Source organism: Chrysochloris asiatica, unplaced genomic scaffold (assembly GCF_000296735.1).
Source record: "Chrysochloris asiatica unplaced genomic scaffold, ChrAsi1.0 scaffold00070, whole genome shotgun sequence".
Classification (NCBI taxonomy): Eukaryota; Metazoa; Chordata; class Mammalia; order Afrosoricida; family Chrysochloridae; genus Chrysochloris; species Chrysochloris asiatica.
This window is the reverse complement of record NW_006408588.1, coordinates 6,659,686-6,665,556: the sequence shown is the minus strand read 5'-3', so window position 1 is coordinate 6,665,556 and position 5,871 is coordinate 6,659,686. Positions and strand designations below refer to the sequence as shown.

Sequence of the window (5,871 nt, the reverse complement as noted above, 5' to 3'; positions counted from 1 at the left end):
ATCGATGGACTCAAGTGTGGCAACAATACTGAGGTTGGCCCAGGATTAGGCAGTGTTTCATTCTGCTGTGCATAGGGTTGTTTTGGGTTGGTACCAATTCGATGGCACCTAACAACAACAACAACAACAATGTTCTGATTGTTAATGAATGTTTGTGGCTGTTTATTCTGATTTGAAGTCATGCCACATTAGCAGTTGAAGGTCATGAACAAATTACTCCATCTGTATTATTAGCAGCAACTCTAATTTGAGAGGCAGCTCTTCCCAAGTCATATTTTAAGTGCCTTACAACCTGAGAGGCTCATCTTCTGGCATGGTATCAGACTTTGTTCTGCTAATATTCACGTGCTCTTTACTGACTGAAATTTTTAGAAGTAGATCACCAGTTCCACCTTCTTAGTCAGTCTTAAACTGGAAGCTCCAGTGAACCTGCTCATCATGAGTGATTCTGAAAATATTCAAAATACCTCTGACATGACTTTTCTTGAGCACATTTTTAACTTCAGAGGAGTGGGATGGTATAATTCAAAATTTGAATAGAACTTGAAAAGGCAATTGTTTTTAATATTTTTTTTTTGTCACAGACATATTTAAGGAACTAACGAACTATTTAGATATTCTTTCTGTGAAAATAGAATATATGTGCTTGCACTTAAATTTTTTAACACACATTATGGGTTGTTAGTTAATATGGGTCATCCAGAAGCAGATGTCAAAATGCAATGCATTATTCAGGGCAAGGTCTATGAGAAAGGAACACGTGGGATGGAGACTCAGGTGGGGAATTGGGGAGGCTGAGGGAAGTGTCAGAACTTGGTGCAGCTCTGTCCAGGTAAATAAGAGAGAATAAAGGAAGGAAGTAAAAACATAGTAGATTGTAGCACAGTTTTAAGACAATTCAGCAGTGCTGTTTTGTAATTTTCAAGTCAATGCCAGCCATTAGAAGAATTTTCAATCTCCCAGGAACTGTCATACTGGTTTGCATTCGTGCTCATTCCTCGGTTGTAAGCAACCTATGGGGCAGGTGGTGAGAACTTGGTGATAGATTTCAGGGAACAGTAGCTGTGGTCATATGTCAATTATACTTACTGTATTGAAGATCTGAGAGGCTCTTTCTTATGGGTCCACACATATTATCTCCAGATCAAAAACATTATCTTTAACAAAAAATGCCAATCATGATTAAAAAGGTAGTTTTTGTCAGGTGATCATTAAACCTATGCATTTTTGTCAGGTAATTATTAAACCTATGCATATAGATTAGGGAGCAGATAATGACACAAAATAAGCCAGACTCCAGTTGTAAACTCAGAAATTAGTTCAAATTCAAATGTACTACGGGCAATATCCTGGTGTGGCACTGTGGGTTAATACGCCAGACTGCAAAGTCGTTTGAACTGCAAGATCGGTGGTTCAAGCTCACCAGCCACTCCTCAGAAACCCTATACAGGGTCACTATGGGTCAGAACCAACTTGACGGCACTGTCAACAACAACAACAGCAGTAGGCAATATAAATTATTATTATTGATTATTAATTGGTACTTACTATTGAGTCATGGTGTGATGTTGTAGGACAAGCACTTGACTGCTAGCCACAAGGTTGGCAGTTCAAACCCATCAACTGCTTCTCAGAAACCCTATTACAGGGTCACTCTGCATCACAACTGACTCAGAGGCACTTAGCAACAACATAGACTAGCTATCTCTGGGTGGCACAAACAGATAAACACTCAGTTAGTAACTAAAAGATTTGCAGCTCAAATCCACAGAGGCAAATTGGAAAAAAAGTTCTGTTTCTACTTCGGAATAATCATAATTTTATAAACACTGTGGTGCACAGTTCTACACAGAAACAAATGGGATTGACTTGGTGGGAATTAGGTATTGGTTTATGAAGTAGATATGTTGTTGCTGTTAGGTGCCATCAAGTCAATTTTCCACTTACAGAGACCATGTGGAAGAACAGAACTGCCTCATGGGAATTTATAGGCGATAGCATTTTCAGGAGGAGATCACCAGGTATGCTTAAGTAGAGCCACTGGATATATCCTGGTGTGGTGCTGTAGGATAAGCCCTGGACTATTAATTGCAAGGTCAACAGTTCAAACCCACCAGCGGCTCTCAGAATTTTTTAGCAGGGTTGTTATGAGTTGACAGCACTTAGCAACAATGAATATTCATTAATTCTTTGTGGTATATTATGAAACTCAATTTCCCAGTTTAGGAAACTTCATTTAGCAAAGGTGAAGTGATTTGTCTAGAAAATGCATGTGATTTGTAATGTTTTCATGTCTACTCACTGTATGTATATTGCTAAGTGTCATCAAGTCAGGTCTGACTATACATAGCAATCCCATGTACAATAGTATGAAACATACCCCATCCTGCACCATACTCACAATTGCTGATATAGTTGACCCCACTGTTGGCTGTCGCTGTACCAATGCAGCTCATTGGGGGGTCTCTCTCTTTTTCTCTTTCCCTCCACTGTACCAAAAGATGTCCTTCACTAGGGACCAGTCCCTCCTAATAATACGTCAAAAGTATGAGAGACAAAGTCTGGCCATCTTAGCATCTAAGGAGCATCCTGGTTGTACTTCATCCTACAAAGATTTGTTTGTTCTTCAGGCAGCCCATGCTACCTTTTATATTTTTTCCAACACTATAATTCAAATCATCGATTCTTTTATTCCCTTCCTTATTCATTGTCCAACTTTCACATATATATAAGACTACTGAATATTCCACTTCTTGAGTCAGCCACACATCAGTTCTGATACTAACATTTTTGCTTTTGAACACTTTAAAGAGGTCTTGTGTAGGAGATTTGCCTAATGTAATATATCATTTGATTCCTTGACTCGTGCTTTCTTGAATGTTGATTATAGATCCAAACAAAATGAAGTCTTTGACAACGTCAGTCTTTTCTCCATTTGTCATGATTTTATTTATTTATTTATTAGTTCAGTGGTAAGGATTTTTGTTGTTGTTGTTGTTTTTACATTGGTGCAACTCATACCAAAAGTTATAATTTTTGATATTCACCAGCAAGTATTTTAAGTCCCTTTTGCTTTCAGCAAGCAAAGATGTATCATTTGCATATTACAGACAAATGGTGTGTATCTTCAGGGAAATGTCCAAAATATCAACAACTATTACCAAGAAAAGCACTGAATAAGGAAGACTGGAGACAAACTGCATTTGAATTATGGTATTTGTGAAGAATATTGAAATAGTAGCATCAGGATTGAAGGAAGGCTCTTTAACAACCTGTAATACCCTGTACAGGGTCGCTATGGGTCGGACCCGACTCGACGGCACACAACAACAACAACAACAACAATATGCAGATAACACAATTTTGCTTGGTAAATGTGAAGAAGGACTTGAAGCACTTACTGATGATCATGGAAGAGTATATTTTTCAGTATGCAAGTCAACATAAAGAAGAGAAAATTTCTCACTACTTCACCAATGAACAAAATCATTACCTATAGAGAAAAGATTGAAGTGAAGGATTCTATGCTCATGGAAGCAGCAGTCAAGAAGTTGAGTTGGGAAAAATCTGCAAAAAATTGTTTTAAAATGTTAAGGACATTTTGAGGAGTGAGGTACACCTTGCCCAAATCATGGTATTTTCAATTACCTAATATGTATGGAAAAGCGAAACACCAAAGAATAATTGATGCCTTTAATCATAGTGTTGGTGAAGAATATTAAATATACCACAGATTACTACTACACCCAAATCTGTGTTAGAAGAAGTAGGCCAGAATGACACTTAGAAGGAAGGATGGTGAGACTTCATCTCACTTACTTTGGACATGTTGTCAGGAGGGACCACTCCCTATCCTGTTTGGTAAACAGTGAAAAAGAGGAAGACTCAAAATGACATGCATTGGCACACTAACTGCAACAATGGATTCAAACATAACAATGGTTTTGAAAATGACCAAGGGCCCCAAGAGTTTTTCATTCTGTTGTGCATAGAGATGAATTGAGGGCAGAAACTAACAAAAATGTGGGCAAGATAATCAACAGTGAAGGAAATATCAATGGAAGAATGAAGGAAAACAAAAAGTGATTAGCCCTCCCACCAAAAACAAAGGTCAATATTCAACCATTTTAGGAGGTCTCTTGTGATCAAGGACCAACAGCATTGAACAAAGTTAAGTCCAAGCTTCACTGAAGGCATTGGAAAAAACAAGGGTCCAGAAATTATTAGAATCCTGATTGGAATGTTTCAGCAAATGGATTCAATGCTGGAAGTTCTCCCTTGACTGTGCCAAGAAGTTTGGAAGGCGGTTTCCGTCAATTGACTGGAAGATATTCATATCTGTGTCCATTCTAAAGAAAGTTGATTCAACACAATATGGAAATTACCATATGATATTAATATCACACATAATAAAGTTTGCTGAAAATTATTCACAAGAAATTGCTATCAACAAGAACAGTCAGAAATGTAAGCCAGAATTAAACAAAGGACATATAATGAGGAATATTATTGCTGATGTCAGATAGATCTTGGCTAAAAACAGAGATTAAAAAAAGACATTTCGGCTTTTCCTTGCTGCATCTACTGTGAGAATGAAGACCATTCTCAGCAATCAAACTGTTGACATTCCGGAGAACGTCGACATCAGTCTGTAGGGCTGCTCAGTTATCATGAATGGCCCCAGAGGAACTCTGAGGAGGGACTTCAACCACATCAATGTAGAACTCTGTCTCCTGGGAAAGAAAAAGAAGAGGTTTAGCAATGACAAATGTTGGGGAAACAGAAAGGGACTGGCTACAGTTTGCACCATCTGTATTCATGTGCAGAATATGATCAAGGTTGTTACACTGAGCTTCCATTACGAGATGAGGTCTGTGTATGCTCACTTCCCATCAACATTGCTATCGAAGAGAGCAGGTCTCATGTGGAAATCCAAAACTTCTTGGGTAAAGAATACATTCGTATGATTCGGATGAGGGCAGATGATGATTGTTCATTATCTCAAGCCCAGAAAGATGAGTTAATTCTTGAAGGAAATGACATTGAACTTGTATCAAATTCAGATGTTTTAATTCAGCAAGCCACAACAATTAAAAATAAGGATATCTCAAAAATTTTGGATGATATCAATGTATCTGAAAAAGGAAACGTCCAACAAGCTGATAAGTAAGATATAAAAGCTATCCAACATGGAAACAAGGCCCGGTGATTCCTAAAATCTATTGGTGATATTTTTGATGTAATAAAATTTATCTAAAAAAAAAAAAGACAGATAATTATTGTTAAGTGCCATTGAGTCAGTTCCAAATCATAAGGACCCTATGCACAATGGAATAAAACAATGCCCTGTCGTTCACCATCCTCACAATTGTTAAGCTTGAGACCATTTTTGATGCCATTGTGTCAGTCCATCATGTTGTGGGTCTTCCTCTTTTTTGCTGTCCCTCTGCTTTTCCAAGCATGCTGTCTTTAGTCAGGAACAGATCCTTCCTGACAGTGTGTCCAAATTCCAAGAGATGAAGTTCCACCATCCTTGCTTCTAAGAAGCATTCTGACTAAACTTTCTTTAAGACAGATTTGTTGTTGTTGTTGCTGTTAGGTGCCATCAAGTTGGTACTGACTCATTGCAACTCTGTGCACAACAGAATGAAATACTGCCCGGTTCTGGGCCAACCTTACAATTGTTGCCACACCTGAGCCCATCACTGCAACTGTTGTGCTAATTCATCTCATTGGGGGTCTTTCCCTTTTTTCTCCAACCCTTTACTTTACCAAATATGATATCCTTATCCAGGAACTGGTCCCTCTTGATAAAATGTTGGAAGTATGGCAGGCAAAGTTTGGCCATCCTAGCTTCCAAGGAGCACTCTG

General features: G+C 38.2%; 1 pseudogene; it reads left to right on the top strand.

Moving 5' to 3' along the window:
• Positions 1-4,592: 4,592 nt before the first annotated feature.
• LOC102842746 lies at positions 4,593-5,170 on the top strand (annotated as a pseudogene).
• Positions 5,171-5,871: the final 701 nt, after the last annotated feature.